The following is an 18,502-nucleotide window of genomic DNA, read 5'->3' on the forward strand; positions in this document are numbered from 1 at the left end:
AAAACGCGTACATACACATAATTCACGGTATACCTTCTCATCTTATACAGATTTGTAGAAATTTGCGTGGAAAGCGCAATAAGAGGTGACGCGCGAGAAATTAAATTAAAATTTCTTGGACAGAAGAAAGATGCAAACGCGAGTTTAACGGGATAATAATGCGTCTCGGATCTGTAAACGGAGAACGGAAACAGCGAAACAATACGAGAGGGAGACCAGAGGGAGGGGAAAGAAATGAATCCCGGACGGGAGAGATAACCGGCGAGATAACAACGGGACGCGTTATCGCGCGACTGAATGGCACCATTACCGGTTTAATATGGCCTCTCATCGCCGCCACTGCATTACGCTACGATGCGCTTTGCGCGCGCGCGCGCGCGCAAGTGCGTATGTATACCGAGACAGATAGCCTTTCGGGACATTGAGCGCGTCCTGTTCGATTGAACATCCTGGCAGCCGCGCGCTGATTCTATTTGCCGGACATATGCGGCCCGTATCTATTCAACGCTATCTGCTGCTATTCGTAAGAGCCCCCTTTCCTTTCCCCGAATTGGATTTAATTCGCTCCACGCGCTAGTTCCGCCAATTAAGTACTCGGAGTCCGTTCATTGGAGTTTAATCGCTCCATTTTATTGATATAATAATATAAAAAGATATGCATGTGCCCGCTAATTATTGCCAGATGCAGATATTGATTACGATATTCCAGTTTACTATTTATGCTAATATATTCATCAACTGGTTATATGTAATCTTTAAGATATAGGTATACATATATCTTTTCGAGCTTTAAAAGAGTAATCTTGATATTTATGTTTATTACGATAAATTTTAATCGAAATTCAATTTCATCGATGCGCGGATAATCGTATTACATGAATTTTTAATTATTTAGATACATGGAAGAATATAAAAACGCAGAAGTAGAGTATGCAAATATACCATATTGTATGCAAATGTTTCTACTCGCGTATATACACGCATTCGTGTATACAAGAAACGCCGCCATTCGGCTACCAATTATTTAAAATGACGTAGAAATCTGCGGTTTTTTCATAACGAGATTTGCAATTAAAATGCGCATCTTGCCATTGGCAATACATATTACGTGGGATGCACACAAGTCGATGCGAACGCTAATGGTTCGTGTCAATTTTTTTTTTTTTTTTTTATTTTTACCATAATGCTTTTTTCTTCCTGCGAATTCGAGTGATCGGTTCCCCGACGTCGACGCAGAAGAAGGGGGTTTATGTAATATCGTATTTATTTAAATTGACCATTAGACCCCCTAGACCGGTCGTACGCAGACGACAGCGAGTACAGCGAAATAAATGGACTCCTCATGTAAATCAAATATTCTTTCTCGGACATATCAATATTTACGATGTCACAGAATTGCGCGTCGCTATACGAGATATCTGATAACCGGAAGATATTCATTTGTCAATCTATATTTGAGCAAAAACCGTCTTCAACAATACTCGATATTTCAGAAAATCGAACGAGAAAGATTTCTCTTCCTGTTTTCTTCTTATTCTTAATGAGAAAAATAGATTGACTCGTATTGTGTTGTAAAGGGTAGTCGGAAAAAAATATTTTTCACAGATTCTCGAAACGATCCAACATTATTGGAAATATGCAAAATATATTATTTGCGCGCAAACAGACGAGAGGCCGCTTTAAAAAGCACAAAATATGGTCGAAAATATATTTATGGGGACTTGTGTGAGCTCAAGCAGAACGTTGTCGGACACGAAATTATTTGTGATATGTGATATTTAACGACGCATATTATAAAAACGTGGATGTTGGATATAGCTTTTTTCCCCATATTCATTAAAAGTTACTCACCGTTGAAATGTGAGATATATATATATATATATATATGTATGTATATGTACATGTATATACATATATCTTTTTTTCAAGCTTTGATGATCGAACGAATAATAATCTGGCGCGGTGCAATACGCGCGATTTGATATCGAAATTTTGACTGGTGCGTATTGAATATGTGTATGTCTGCGTGTCTGTGTATCTATTAAAATCGCCGCGATTGTCATCCGTAATATTCTGCGACGTTTTGCGCCAGACGAAATTTATATCCGTTGACTCGATTGTTGCTATACACTAATTTTGTCACGTTCAACGGGCAATGTGTGTTGTAAATAGGGCTTGACACGTGCAAATGCGCGGGACGATTTTTGGCGAAATGTTTGGACGTTTGCCAGTCGATTCGTATATATATATATGCCAACGTGCAGACATACGGCAATCGATTTTTCCAGCTTTTTCATTGGTTTCACATTTCGCTTGCCATTTGATAAAATTGTATTTGATAAAACCGTAGTCTCTATTATTGTGTCTGCGCGCTCTCTTCTCGGCTGAAAATACAAATATATTATTTTCAGAATAAACATATATGTTTTTCAAGCCCGTCATCCCCATCCTTCCCATTAAATTTTATTATTATTATAAATTTAATTAAAAAATTTAACGAATTCTTTTTAATGGAAAATTTTCAATTAGATATAGATAAAAAGATATCTTCGAAGGGACGGTCCGTATTTCTTCCGAGTGTACAGAGAGAAAGAAGGAGGCAAGATTGTTATGTTTCTATTACTTCGAGGTAATTGAATATCGATAATAAAGATGTATGGAGTATTCACGTAGAAAAAAAAATGATATCGATACTCTATGTCGCTATCGAAGAATTGACCAGAAGCGACCAGCGACAATGCCCTTGTCGCACGATTATAAATTCGTGAATATGTAACGCAGCAAGGACACGCGGGGTTCCCTTATGTACATTCATACCATGACATAAATATTCATGCCGGTTCAACGTGCGGTGGTTCGCCTCGCGCAGCGTCCTTTAAATTCCAAAACCGGACTCGTAAGAGTCCCGACCTACAGAGAGGATGAGAGAGAGAGAGAGAGAGAGAGAGAGAGAGAGAGAGAGAGAGAGAGAGAGAGAGAGAGAGAGAGACTGGCTCGCCGATCGGTACGTAAATCGAGTATCGCGTGAGCATAATGATAGTGCCCTAACGTCGCGATGACGATAATGACGACGATAACGCCGGCGATGCTGTAGCGTTAGCATATCGGATCGGCCAAAGCACGTAATACATATTTTGTCCGAGGAGAAAAAAGGGAGGAAAACTGCTCGCTCTCTTCATATTTATACGTAATTTTTTTCGCGACTTTCACATTATGCGATTATATTGCATTACATGGTGCAATTGGAGTAATAATGATGCCACGTGTTGCTGACGCCTAATGACGATAATGATTTCGATGGGAATGAGACTCTGCTGATTGATGTTAATGTTAACAAAAAGTCTGAAGATATCTCGTCTTTTTACATCGTCCAATCAATATTTTCCGCAAGAAACGCGTTCATTTGTTGGGTTTTCTCGGATTATGAATGAAGGATCGAGAGCAATTAGAGAATGACAAATTTGTCCATTATTTAAACAATTGTTTACGAATCAGAGATATTGACGTTTAATTTCCTAATTAATTGTTAAGCGAATAATTCGATGTAATTAAATCGCGCGTCTAGTTTAGTACGAAAATCAAGTGCAATAAGAATGATTTTTAATATCTATGACAACGTCAGCTTGCAATGTCGAGTTCCGATTTCGAACTTTCGGGTCTTTCGTTTCCTTCGAGATCCCCCTTACGTGAATTGCAAATTCTCCGCAATGAGTTTGTTTCCGCGATCTCTTCTCGTATTTCTCATTCCTTTCTTCGTGATCTCGGGATGGTTACGATTTGGGGATATCTTACTCGATATTAAACTCCCGTCTAACAGACGGTTGTGAAAGTAGGATATATTCGTCCGCTTTGCATAATATGCGCGGTTCGTGATATTATGATCCGTATAAACCCGTCGTTGACCAACATTATGTCTCATTTTCCGATATTACGATGGGAGTCCCTTTTGAGAAGGAATTTTATTTTTCGTCATTATTGTAAAATAAATTGTGACAAATGTGTGTGCTTTAAAAAATCACCCAAACCGTAAAGACAATTTTATCTCCGCGAGCGGATTAACTATAGTTATAAGAAAGAGAAAGATATAGCAAGGAAGAGGAGAAAGAGAGAGAGAGGGAGAGATTTACGGTGCAGCCGCAAATACGGCGGTTGTCCTTCGGTTTTCCGACAAACGACGACAATTGCCCTCCGGAGAGCACAGACGCTTCGTAAAACCGGAAGTAAAGAGCCACGGCTCGAAATGTCACGGGGCTCATTGTTCATGAACGCGCGGGAACGGCCAATGGCCCACGGCGTGCTATCGAACCAGAAACCGGCGATCCCGGCCAACTTTGGCCATGAAACTTTTGGATTAACGTCCACCCAGTCCGACGGTAATGTTGAAAATTCGCTGGACGGGGTGAATTTGCTGTTCGGTTTTAGGGCTTGCGCGTACTAAATATGGTATCCGTAAAAGCTAAATGAAAGTACACGTAGCGCGTAAAAAAAAAAAACTCGTGAAAAACGGCACTATAATACGAGTACGAGAGATTAATTTACGCCTTCTCTCTTTTCGTACCGAATAGAAAAGTTGAAAAAACAGTTTAAATGAAATGAATTCAGTTTCGTCCGTCGCGATTGACCCGACAATATCTCTCGAAATGAAAATGAGATTTCGTCGACACCGCACTTCATAGGAGATTTAAGTTTTCAACGTTTAATTAGCTGCATTCGAGGAACGTAGCAGGCTGCAGCAGGGTTAAGTGGAATAGAATGCTAAATGCGCGACGCGCAGGAGTGCAGCTCGATTTACGGGATGTCCATTCTCAGGCCGTGCGATGCAATATGTTTACAGTCGACGAGAACATAAATTTATGATTTATGGGGACACGAAGGAACATACGCGAGCGTTCGCTGAATTACGGGGCGCAATGTACGTTTATGATTCGTGAAACACCTGTTCATAGTCTAGATAAGGACGGACGAACTTATTTATTCGCCACGTAAGTGATCTCGCGTTAGATTTTAATAATTTTTAAATTAGACAATATTAAGATTCATAATTAAGATCTAATAGTAAAATAAAATGTAAAAATGAAATAAATAATATATAAATAAAAAATGATATATATATATATATATATATAATGTGTCTTAATAATAAAATATCCATAATGAAGGAACTTTAATTTCTAATTATGTTACATAACGTTAATTAAAATATACCGAGCTGAATGTGAAAGGATACGTGTATCAGAAAATAAGTTTAAATTGCTTTTTCACGGAAGCTCAGTTTGTACACACATGTACGTAATTTTCCGAGTTGAGATTCCACAAATTTACTAATTTAACTAATTAAAAGTTGCTTTTGGAATTAATAATAATAGCAAACACCTTACTCTTTCGCATAACAGACTCTTCGATTAAATTTTTACCTACAATATAATATATTATTATTTATTTCCAAGTATTAAAAAATGATCTACCCAGCTATATACATATATCGTAGTTGGTAAATAATTACACGTTAATTTCTACTCAATGTAAAATTTCTCAGATCCCAAAGCTCTCTCGGTGTTTTGCGGAGACGATGTAGCGCAACTTTGCCTCGCGAATATATTGTATATACTATATATAAGCGTGTTTGCGATGCACACGCGATGTATTTGTTATAGTCTATCGAAATACTCTCACAGACGAGTCGCGGTGAGTTTATGATTTAGGGTAGCAGCATGTAGGTTTACGGGTCGCGAAGAAATATGTGTGTAATTTCTGTCTATGATCCTGTTGTATGCTGAAAGACTTACGACATAATGCCGAGAGCACTCGTGCATGTGACAGAGTGATACACCACGATATTGTTTTTATCGCAGATAAACGTCCGCCGTGACGCAACGACGCAACAAATTTTGTATTTATTTCGCATTTATGTTCGCGATACAAATAACCGGCGAGGTAGCAAAAGCCGCGTATATCAGTCGCTCGGCAGCGCGGTATCGATTTATCACGTGTTATCTTTCTCAAAATTGTATTACGCGAAATTTATTTGTTTGTTATGTTTAAAACGAAAATACTCGAATTTATTGTGAATCGATGTACAGTTATGTGCAAAATAATAGCACAGTTGAACAAATGAGAGGAATTTGTATATTTCCTCCACCATCGAAAAGTGATTATTAAAGGATTTCCTGGTATATTCGTCAGTTCGTTCGAAGACGACAAAAGTCAGAATTTAATCCTAGATATACAGTCGAGACAGTTAAACATGATGGAGAAAACATACAAATTCCCCTCATCTTTTCAACCGATGCTCTATTATTTTGCACATAACTGCATGGGACGGTCATGTGTCCATTTTCTACGAATAATAGAACGGAACGAGAATTTTCCGCAAGAATGTACTAAATTCTTTTCGTACTATGCTTTTCCATTTTCTAAGTGATTCATTTACACGCGCGCGCGGTAATATAAATTTTACATTTATTCGGCGAAATGTACTCTCGCACGCGGACGTTGATTACGGTTATTTACGCAGACACGTTCAACGCTGATCTAAATTCAGGGACCATTACGACGGTAATCGCAAGAATTGCCTCGAGAGTTTTCAATATTCCGCGTCGTTTTCAGGATCTCTCGGTCTTTCTCGCTCTCTCTCTCTCTCTCTCTCTCTCTCTCTCTCTCTCTCTCTCTTTCTTTTCGACTTTGCTGTTTCGCGCTCGTAAATTACGCCTTCTACGCCGGTGGGGCGACTAATCAAGGTTTCGCCGAACATTCTCGCCAAGTCTCGCGCGGCGCGAAAATTCCGCGGAAAGGATGTCCGCGGAGTTGCGGCGAGTAAATTCCCTTCACGCCCCAACAACTTTTCGCAAATGGTCGTGCGGCGTTTGGCCGGCGCGTTGTTTTGACGTTTATAAATAATTTTTCCTCGTCGCTGCTGCTTGCGGGAATATAGCCGGCCACCTTGTTTTATTTCGCGGATACGTTCGCGAAAGCCGGGGGGTGAAGAAAGGGAAGGGGAGGATCGGTTCGGAGAGTTTTACCTCGAAAACTTGGCGAACCCGCGGGATCGGATTTGCGGTTGGAAAAGTGCGCCAAAAGGTGTGGCGGCCTCTCCCACCAACTTGCACAACTTTTCTCGGCTGACGCGAGATCGACGCGGAAGTACGAGGGTGGTCGCCCCTTCGAGAAGGGGAAGCTGAGTACCCAGAGGATGCGGACCGTGCAATTTTGTTGTTTCGCGAAGTTACACGCGGCGCGTGGCGTGTTTCTTCGAACGCGGACTCGGCCCGGAAGTGAAATGTAAAATAGGAAATCGCTCATGCGAGAACGATCCCTTCCAAGTGCTCCGAGAGACAAGTCAACATGTCTCGCAGATATTGTTTTTGAAGATCGTTTTCGATATTTCTGTATGTTTCCGTTGCGTTTATTTCGAAAGAATTAATGTGTGCGATTGCTTCTTATTTATTTGACATTCAGATTTTTGAATCAATAATTAGCATAATTAGTTTTCTACTATTTGACTGGAATTAAATTTGACGCATTAACGTAAAAGACTTAGCGATTCACGAGAAGATAGAAAAAAATAGATTTTTAATTCCAATTACGTGTATTGAAATTAAGAAATGTAAAACTATCTTTCGCTGCGTTTCTACAGTCTTGCGATCACTTTCTAAATGAAGTTGCCCGTCTTGCGGACGATAACGCAGACGCGCTTTGCTGCTCAATTCCCGAGAGAACATTCGGCTTGTTTGATGAACGCTACATTCAAATCATCCGATCGATTGCACCGCAAATAGAAACGTTCCGTTCAAGTTAGATAGACACAGTTAGGAAATTCTGTTGACTCTCAGTGGAGAATCGATAAATCGTAATTTAATTACTGGAACCGTTACTAAAGCTATATTTGTAGCATATAATAATTTATATGATGCCTGTACATCCGTTAAATTATCAATTAAGCAAACTTCACGCGAAACTGTGTCAATTTATTTACACTCGCCTAATTTCTATCTTGATATCTCCATAATGTTTATTACAAATATTTGTTTTATCGTCTCTTCATTTATGCAACGAATTGTGACGTAAGAAATTGATGGCTCGAATTTATTAGACCCAATCATTTTCTCATTCATCGAACAATCGCTATACAATTTTGTTATCAAAATTCATTTTTCTTAGGTTTTCTCTCTTTTTTTCCGAGACCTAAAGATTTTGATTTGATTTCACAAGAAAAGCAGCTTAACGGCTATAAATACAATTTATTGTTTAAAAATCGCATGATTGAAGCATATCTTCGCGTAAGTGGTTTGTCATGAAATCAGAAATACCAAAGTATAGAGCTGTAAGTGTGGACAACATCACGAAGCGATGTCGTAATTAATGGCCCAACAGATTGGCTCGGGTAATCGAGAATGATTTTGCCTCTCGGCGAAGGGTCTGCCAATTTCTAGACATTGCGACGCACTAAACGAGAAATCGAGAACTTTCATTGGCGATACCCGTGAAATGTTTACGTTACGTTTCCTCTCTAATTTACGAAAATCGATACCGATGCTTTGCGCAAATAACCGTGCGCATTTGCGTGCGTAACGTTTTCATTGCCGCGATGAACCGATACTCCTCGATTTAATTAACCGTCCACACGTGCGGTCCCTTTGACGCAAACGCGTGCACGCAAGTTAACTGAAAATCCACAGGTTGCTTTTTAATTAGGATACGTAATAATTGATCAGCGAAATGCCGTTGGAACATTAATCGTCCGTAAAACTGATTACGCACTTTTGCAATTTGCTCCATTTCTCTATCTTTCCGGTACATCAACTTCTTTTTCAAAGCAAACACATAAATATTTATATTTAATCGCCATAATTATTAATACTGCCTTCCTTCACTTATTATCATTTCATTAATTTTATTAAATAAATTTATTTATGCCTTTTTAAAAAAGAAGACAGAAATTGTACTTTGATTTATATTCCGACATTTCCATAAAATATTTTCCCGTAGAAAAATTATAAAATGTTTGATCTGAAATGAGCTTCTGCGCGAGGCACAATTTTCTTCAATTTCCGGTGGCTGCAAAGAATGAAACATCTTACACTTACAATTAGCTGTAAGATTAATTGTTATTTTCGCGCCTTTTTACCTTCCCCCTTTCTATCAATCTGTTCCTTTCGCACATTTCACTTCCGAACTTTCTACCATTCCCAGGACGCAATCATCGTATCCTCGGGAAATTCCGGGAAAGACGCGATGACGGGTTAATAGCGATTCCTAGTCTGCCTTTTTCTCTCTCGCTGCCCCATCCTTATCGTCCCGCCATTATAATCCGTCGGCTTATAACTTTTCTGCGAGACCAGACCGACTGGTTACGAGCTTTTTTTACCGAACGTCGCCATCCGATCCGTCGAGAATGAGAGCGGCGGCGGCGCCTCCTCGAGAATGAGGAATGAATCTTCGGACGAATGCAAGATCGGAGATCCTTACGAAGGGATTTTAACGGAGAATCCAGCTGGAGGGATTTTAACGAGTTTGCGATAACGCCCGTCGACGAGAGAGATTCGGAGGATGCTGGATTCCCGTCCTTTCGCCGCGGGATAAAAAGCGCGCTCTTCCCTCATTCTGACTCCAAGGATTATCCCAAGAATTCGTAGTCCTTCTCGGATAACCCGCATGAGCTTTGCACGTTACACATTCGGGATAACGATCGATAAATTCGCGTGACCTGTAAGCGCTCGTAACTAACGTCTAAATTCATTTCGAGAGACTTTCGACATGCTTTCGATTCCAATCTTCGTCAAGAATTGTGAATATCATAATTCTTGAAAAATTATTTATTACTACCTGCCATCAGCTATTAGGTTAATCACTAAGGAAAAGATTTAAAATATTAGATTTTGTTCTGCGTCTTTTCCATATTAATTATCTACGTCCATATAATTTCTATGTATTATATTATTTATAAAACATTTACGATCGTAAATGAAGCAGCAAAACTTGATATATGAAATTAAACATTTTATTGAAATTAAACATTTTATTGATATAGATTACATAACAGAAATATAAAGTTCCTGGTTATTTTAGCAAAGAAAGTACTATGTAAACCTGCGGCTGCTTAGTGCGCGATAAATTATTCGACTTCCTATTTTAAGGTACTATTGTACTAGTTTTCATTGCAAAAGTTTCGTTAACGGAGAGTTCGAGCTGAAGTGTCGTCTGGCGAACACGAGAGAGAACATCGATTTGAAATTAAATTATATTCTGTGAGTTTCCATCGCGAGCCATTTATATCCAAACGGAATCGAGGTAGAGAGAGAAAGAGAGAGGGAGAGAAAAAGGGAGAAGAGTTTACTCGATTTTGCGAAATGACAAAATAAAATTTAAATAGGATAGAAGGTTTTTGCGGTGCCGCGTTCGCGTTTTCTCATTCATGAATCCGCGAATGAAAGGAAAGACGAGACGAAGAGAGTCGACGGTCGTCCTCTATTTCTCTCTTTCCACGAGTAAACCTCGTCTTCCTTCTGTCTTTATGGTGAATAAACGGGTCGTAACTCCAATAGTGTAATGATCGCTCGGGGAAAACGGTTCACCGAGTTGAAAAAGCCAGTGAACGAACGTTGGGCGGGACGGAGAAACGTTGTAAAAGAGAAATGGAGCTTTATATATATATCCGCAAAGCTTTATTAATCAGATACAGAATATAAACTGTAAAGTAAATGGACAGCGATAGATGAAAGATGTATTAAATTTTTTTTGGACATTAAGCTTTATTTTCGTAAATATTAAAATCATAAAGTAAAAAACGTATATAAAAGTAGCATAAATATTTTATATCTTTGTTCAATACGAAACAACGATTTTTTTTCGCGCGAAAGCTCGCGAATTACGGTTTATTCAATATCAAAAATTTTAATTATCGAATTTAATAATATGTGTGAGAAACGTATTTAAAAAAATAGTAGATTAATTTATAATAGTGAGAATAAAACTTTAAAAAAGCTGTAATAATTTAATAAAATCTAATGCGTTTTTATATAATAAATTAGGGAAAGCCGATTTTGAGTATAATTTTGCTGTACAATATTTTTCAAATTTTATTTTTTATTGTTTGATAATCAATTTTAATTAAAAAATTCAAAAATAAATATTTAAAAAATATGTCATATCAAATATCTAGTTCTCGATCGTTGCTGTGTAAATTATTTTACATATGTCGATAGCATCGTATATCTCGAAACATAAAAGGTACTTCTTATTAAAAGCATGAAGACAAGCGCGATAGCGGGAGAGAAAAAGAGAGAGAAACAAGGGGTTTGAAATCGCGTCCGAATCAGGAATCGAAAATGGGAGGGTCAGAGCGTCCCCGTTTTTCCGGAAGGTTGCGGCGTGCCGAGTCGGCGTGCGCTCACAGTTTATTTCAATTATTTAAATCCGCACGGTCTTCCCCATCCCTGCGAGATTGGTTTAATTCAGTTCGACGCGTGGTAAGCGAAGCACCACGGAGTTCCGTCTACGTGATCAGCCTTCCGCTTCGCCGATCGTCTCCTCTTGCTTTCCACCCCTTCTTGCGCGGACCGATTTTCCGCAAGATAGTACGGATTTTCCGTGGATACAGTCGACGTGCACCAACCCTCTTTGCTTTCACCCACCTCGTCCACACATGGATGACGTGCTATCGAGGAAGGGAGAGACCTCTTATCTTTCTCTCTCTCCTATAATCTCCTTTTCCCTTACCCTGCCATTCTTCGAATTCATGTCCCACTGCACTGCATTCTCTCCGCCTCTCCCATTTTCGTGCTGGTCCTTCCTTTGCTGCTGCTGCTGCAACAGCGACGGCGTTTTCCGGTGCTCCGGATCACGAATTCGCATGCTCAGCCGCGGCTCACCGCCGCGAAATCGAAATTCTTGTCCTTCAGAGGGTGCAGGTCGATTATCCCTGTGTGTGTGTGTGTGTGTGTGTGTGTGTGTGTGTGTGTGTGCGTGAGCAAGCGCGTTTCAGCGAGGATTGGATAAACCCAGCTCTGAAACGTCGAGTTTGACCGACCGAACCGGACATTATCCGCAGCGCGCGACGCCCGTCCGGATTTTCGCCGCCGGCGACGTGAAGGTTTTCTTGATCGGAATACGGTGCGCGACTTCCGTAATTCCTATTGCGATCGATTCGAGCAACCTTTGAATCCGAAATTAACTTGTAATCTCGCTGCTCGAAGCGAGATAGTCGAAACACTTTAAATATTTTACACGCAAATATATCATTTTATTATTTAAAAAGTAGGCTCAAGGAAACGATACTTTTATAAAACTATAAAAAGGGATAGCAATGGGTTAGGTCGAATATGAAAGCACAGAAAAGCTCGGGAAATCCTAAAATCAATATTCTACAAAAATGCAATAAACAAATGGAAGTTTAACTCTAAGCATTCCCCCTGGAAATCTGACTTAATTAGATATCCTAACTGAGTTGAAACTATTATATCCGCGCCTTCCCTCTTTTAATGCCGGCTCAATTTGCGCCACGTGTGTTTGATGCGATCCAAAGTATATACGATTTAAAATAAATAACAATTTTACGGCAAAACGTTTGAGAAGAGAAGATTTTTCATCGCGTGGATAGTCTCCCGCAAAAAGAATCGGGAGTCCGTGATGGATGTAAATTTTCTTAAAAGGATCACAGAAAAAACAGTATCCTTGAGAGAATGCAAATATGCCTTGATTCAAGTATATTTTATCCTTATAATAGCACCAAATATAAATAATTTTGGATAAAGGATAATTTATCCTTAAAACAAAGTGCAAAATATTCTTGGTTGAAGCTGAAATTTACTTATAAATATTGCAAGAACAAGTGACAAGTGTGCATCTTGATATAAGCGGTACTTTCAAATAAATATAATAATTCTTAGTTCAAATGTGACTAAGTTTGTTTTTACCATATACGATTTTTAAAACAAGAATATATCTTAAGGATAAAATATACTTTGCACAAACTTATTTATTATTAAGGCAAATGAAAATTTGTGATTACAAAGAGCATTCTATGCTTAAATCAATCAAATAGCGTTCAAGAATAAAAATACATGTATACTTGAATCAAGGATTCCTTTTTTTCTGTGATTTTTCGTCGCCGTCGCTGCGCTACGCTATCGCGTGATTAAAAGAGGGTAGCATTTCGCACTCTCGGCGAGCGCACTCTCGGATCGATGTAACCACGGCGTGTTCGAAGCGGCGCCAATTATTGTGCTCCTCTCGCTCCCGCGCCTCCGATAGACGACCGCGTTGTGCATTCGGAGCGTACGTGAGCAACATACCTATTACACTGATCCAAGAAGTCGTTGGCGGACCAAAGTCACGCGATTTACGGCGGGAACAACGTTGAATTAGTTCGCGAATATCGTAGCATGCCACTCACGCCGTTTACGGATCCCCTTGATCGACCGCATGGTAACATGTGTGCGTTTGCTGTGCGATTGGCTGCCCAGAGTGCGGATTTTAAATGGTCGGGGAACACGATCAAAGCGTGTTTTATTCGTTCAGTCCTTTCCGCGGAACTTTTTTTGCAAAAAAAAAAAGAGAGAGACGGAAAAATAAACAATTATGAATAATTAATCAATTAGATTTCATCTTATTATTTATATCTTGTAAAAATGTTTACTCATATTTATAATTCATCGAATCGATACGTCGAATTAATTTCTTTTTAAAGCATTAAGGAAAAAGAGAAAAAAAGACGCAATAAATTTATTCGTTCAGTCCTTTCCGCGGAAATTTTTGGAAAACAAGAGATGGAGAAATAAAAAATTATGAATAATCAATCAAATTAGATTTCATCTTATTATTTATATCTTGTAAAAATGTTTACTCATATTTATAATTCATCGAATCGATACGTCGAATTAATTTCTTTTTAAAGCATTAAGGAAAAAGAGAAAAAAAGACGCAATAAATTTATTCGTTCAGTTCTTTCCGCGGAATTTTTTTGAAAAAAAAGAGATGGAGAAATAAAAAATTATATAAATAATCAATTAGATTTCATCTTATTATTTATATATCTTCTAAAAATGTTTACTCAACTATTTCTACAATAATTCATCGAATCGATATGTCAAATTAATTTCTTTTTAAAGCATTAAGGAAAAAGAGAAAAAAAGACGCAATAAATTTATTCGTTCAGTTCTTTCCGCGGAATTTTTTTGAAAAAAAAGAGATGGAGAAATAAAAAATTATATAAATAATCAATTAGATTTCATCTTATTATTTATATATCTTCTAAAAATGTTTACTCAACTATTTCTACAATAATTCATCGAATCGATACGTCAAATTAATTTCTTTTTAAAGCATTAAGGAAAAAGAGAAAAAAAGACGCAATAAATTTATTCGTTCAGTTCTTTCCGCGGAATTTTTTTGAAAAAAAAAGAGATGGAGGAATAAAAAATTATATAAATAATCAATTAGATTTCATCTTATTATTTATATATCTTCTAAAAATGTTTACTCAACTATTTCTACAATAATTCATCGAATCGATACGTCAAATTAATTTCTTTTTAAAGCATTAAGGAAAAAGGGAAAAAAGACGCAATAAACGCGATAGAGTTTGAAGATCCAATATTTCGCCATCTCTTTTTCCAGGAAAGGGTGAGCGACGTAGGGTTAATAAGACAAAGAACATGATACCGCGAGCGCAGGGTTGAGTACGAGGGTTAATTCGCTTCCAACTAAGACTGCGCAAGTATGCGGTGACTGCCAAGCTGTCGCTGAAACACGCGAACGTGTCCGTCGCATACCCCGATCACGTGTACACCATTCTCGACTCCAGCCAGCATCTCGACAAGTTCTGAACTCGGCTTAACAGCGAGAGTTTTATACCCTGAAACGTAAAACGTATTACGGGGTTCTCTCTCCCTTTCATTCTCTTTCTCCGTCTCTCTCTCTCTCTCTCTCTCTCTCTCTTTCTCCCCGAACTTGCATTTGCAGTACAAAGTTCCGGCCTTGTTAGCTTGTCCTCGTCTCTAAGCTGGAAGTAGCGTAAGCCTTTTTAATGACGGCGAACCGGCAAGATATTCATGCAAGAGACGTGGCGCGTTTTCGCAAGAGAGGATCTTCATTATTTCGAGCGTGCCCCGCTTGTACGGAAAATGCTCCGACTTGCGGAACTACGATCGTGCTTCAACGCTTCTCCGAAAACGTGATCGGCAGCTGGCGAAACTGCAGTCGAAGCACTATTAACACTGGTACACGCGAATGTTCTTTGGATTTATCGTTCAACTTTCTTTGACAGCACACTCGCACACAGTACATACACACGTACATATATATATATATATATATATATACTTTGATGTGTGTTGAAAAAAAAAGAATACATCGATTCTTTTTATACGTAATATCTAGCTTCAATGATTCACAGTTTTTTTAATTGGATTTAATTTTTTTATAGAGAGGTTTCGGTTTGTGCTTTTTACCATAACAATAAACTGTTAAATCCAATTTAACGAAATCCCGTGTCGAGTCAAGAGTGGAATGCACGCGTAGTTTTCGATGTGTAGCACACGCGGATTTTCAGCCCGATGAATAAATGTGCCAAATATTCTCGTACGAATTGATGCTCACGACGGCGGATCGATAAATAATCAATCGGCGACTATCATGTCGGGCGAATCGGCCAAATCGTCGCGTCAAAAACACCGGGACGGTAGCGGAATGGTTGGCCGATGGCGACAGCTGCCAACAACGCGTGCAATTTTACGTATCGCGAACGTATCGGCACGGCGCGTATATATTGCAATGTTTTTCGTCGTATAAAAAAATACACAGACATTGTCCGGCGCGATACGGCAATCTGCGAGAGCGTCAAATCCATCATCGGCCGTCTAGCGGATATTACGTGTGACACACTAACGAATATCAAAGGAATCGTTTCATGGCGTTGTGCCTTCGACAAATGTTATCAGACGCGTGCGTGACGTTGATTAATGCGAGGAAGGCCAGCCGGACTATCGAAATGTCCTCATCTCGACGTGTAAACGGTATTTAACACACCAGAAAAATTCACCCGTTAATATCAATTTTTTTCGTTCCTATATAATTGATAATATATTCTTTTCAAATCTACGGAATCTAGAAATGTTTCTTTTTTCGTGAAATTTTTATGATGAAGAAGATTATTTTGCGAGAATGATTATATATAATGTTATCGCGAAACAATGGAGAGATTTACTCTTATCTCTCGACTTCTAACTTTAACCGTGTTCTATAATGTGGAGGAGAGCAGGCAGTGTTCAAGATTAACAAGTCGAAACTTGGACTTTTCTCTTCCGTTCGCGCGAAAGCCGCCTCGAAGGTGCGCGGATCAAGTGAAAGAAAGAGAGAGTGCCCTCTCTCGTGCCACACCGTAAAATTCAAATCCCAAGGGTCATCGAGAATGGAGACGCCTACTTTGCAGGGTCGACCTCTCCCAGCTTCCGCTACTGCGGTTATACGTCGGCACGTTCGACTGCAGGAAGTCCGCTACCACTAGCCACCCGATGGCTTGTATGCCGGAACGTGCGTCGATTTCTTCTCCCGGTTTAATTCTGGGTCTATAGCCGATACACGTCGCGATCCATTTTCCCCGTATTATTTTCTAATCTTTAATCAATCTTTCAGCCGTGTCCTTTCCAACTTCCAATTTTACAACATTTACCACATTTTATTTTCAATTTGCATATGTACAAACGCTTGTTGTTTCCACCTCCACCCACACGATAAATAATAGAAATGTTTACCTTTTCATTATTTATCATGTAATTTTACATTTATTATTTATGTAATTTTACATATCTTTTTTTTACAGTGTATCTAACGTCGCAACAATTAGCTTATTCAGTCCAAGTCTTTTTTTAAACGAGTCGGTCAATCTATTAAATTGGTAAATATGTAAAGAATACGTAATATTATTTTAAGAATCTTCTGCGTTCATCTTTTGTGAAAATGACAATCATGTACGGGCACACATAATAGAACGGCCGGCAGTAGTGAAAACGCGTTTCATTGTTGGAGTTTAGTGTATAAAGTTTTATTGTAAAACTCGTTAACGAAGTCTAAGAGAACAGGATTATTATTGAACAAACTGAGAAAGCAGGAAGCAAATTTTATAATGATGTTGAAAACAGATCGTGTAAATAAAGTGGTTGTATTCTAACTCTCATGACTGTATGCACGGAGCAAATAAGAAAAACAGACTTAAGACAAGATACTTCAAGTGATCGCATGATTACACTATTCTCTATACGTAATTTCTCTCTCTCTCCCCCTTTTACATTTGTATTTTTTATTCTCCCTGCTTTTACATTAGTATTTTTTATAAATATTAATAGAAAATTATGAAGTTTATTGATAGAAGATTACAGAAATTGAAAATTTTCTTTTTTTTTAAATTTAGGAATTCTTTAGTTTTTTAAAAATAAGAAAAAATCTCTCTCTCTCTCTCAGATAACGTGTAATTAACACTATAATGAGGTTATTATTATTTACGCAAACGAGCATATAGGAAAATGAGAATTTTCCTTTATCTTTTAACGTATAGCGATCTTAAAGGAACAAAAATAAATTTTTTTAGCACTTTAGAAGTGAGTTACTCACTATTCGATCTTTGGTTTAATTTCAATCTAATTACGGTCAGTTGTTACATGAAAGACATGTTCATTGACACAGCGTAAAAGAATGTGTACTACATATGCGATATAGATATTGCATGTAAATTTACACAGACTTATCAGTGACTTTTAATGAGCTATTGAAAATAATGGTGTCATAAATTACTGTTATTTATCCTTTAATTACGACAGATTCTACCCAGATAACATTTTTTGCCTGAGTTTTGTATGTGGGATATGTTTAGTCACACATATTGCACGCAAATGCTTAGCTTACGTATTATTTGATACACGTGAAAATGGATATCAAATTGCCAAAAATATGCCAGTGATGTGATAATGCGTGCAATATGCTTGTTGAATATGCTTATCTTGCATGCTTATAACGAGGTGAGCGCAAGTGCGCTAGCATTTGCTATCACTATGACGACGCACTGAGATAAGGTTTTACTTGCGCATACAAGCTGCTTTTATACGCCCAATGGCTAGGTATTTGCGCACATGTTTTTTGCACTGAAAACAAACTATTAATTTCAAATAAATATTTATTTCAATAGTGCCATTAACACAATTTGTTTGAAATTCATAATATTGATTTGCTATAAAAAAATATTTAGATAAGAAATCCTTTTTCAAAACAGATAAATATTTAATACTTGTTTCAAACAAATGGTGTTAATGGCACTATTAAAATACACATTTGTTTGAAATCAATAGTTGTTTTCAATGTGGGTAATTATATATATTTATCTGATAGTGTAATCTTATGTTTTTCTTGGTTCAAGGTTAAAGCGTTTATTTAAAGAAATGTATAAATGGCGTTATTTAAAAAAATGTATAAATATGCTGGAAAATGCGCTCATTCTCTTCTATTACAATACATT

General features: G+C 38.1%; 1 protein-coding gene across 7 annotated transcripts in view; it reads right to left on the reverse strand.

Annotated features, from left to right (window-relative positions):
• LOC114936594 (agrin) overlaps nt 1-18,502 on the reverse strand; it is a 464,192-nt gene that overhangs the window by 90,288 nt on the left and 355,402 nt on the right. The gene's annotated exons all lie outside the window — the stretch shown is intronic.

This window comes from Nylanderia fulva, unplaced genomic scaffold (genome assembly GCF_048542155.1).
Source record: "Nylanderia fulva isolate GAGA-0341 unplaced genomic scaffold, ASM4854215v1 Scaffold26, whole genome shotgun sequence".
NCBI classification, from domain to species: Eukaryota; Metazoa; Arthropoda; class Insecta; order Hymenoptera; family Formicidae; genus Nylanderia; species Nylanderia fulva.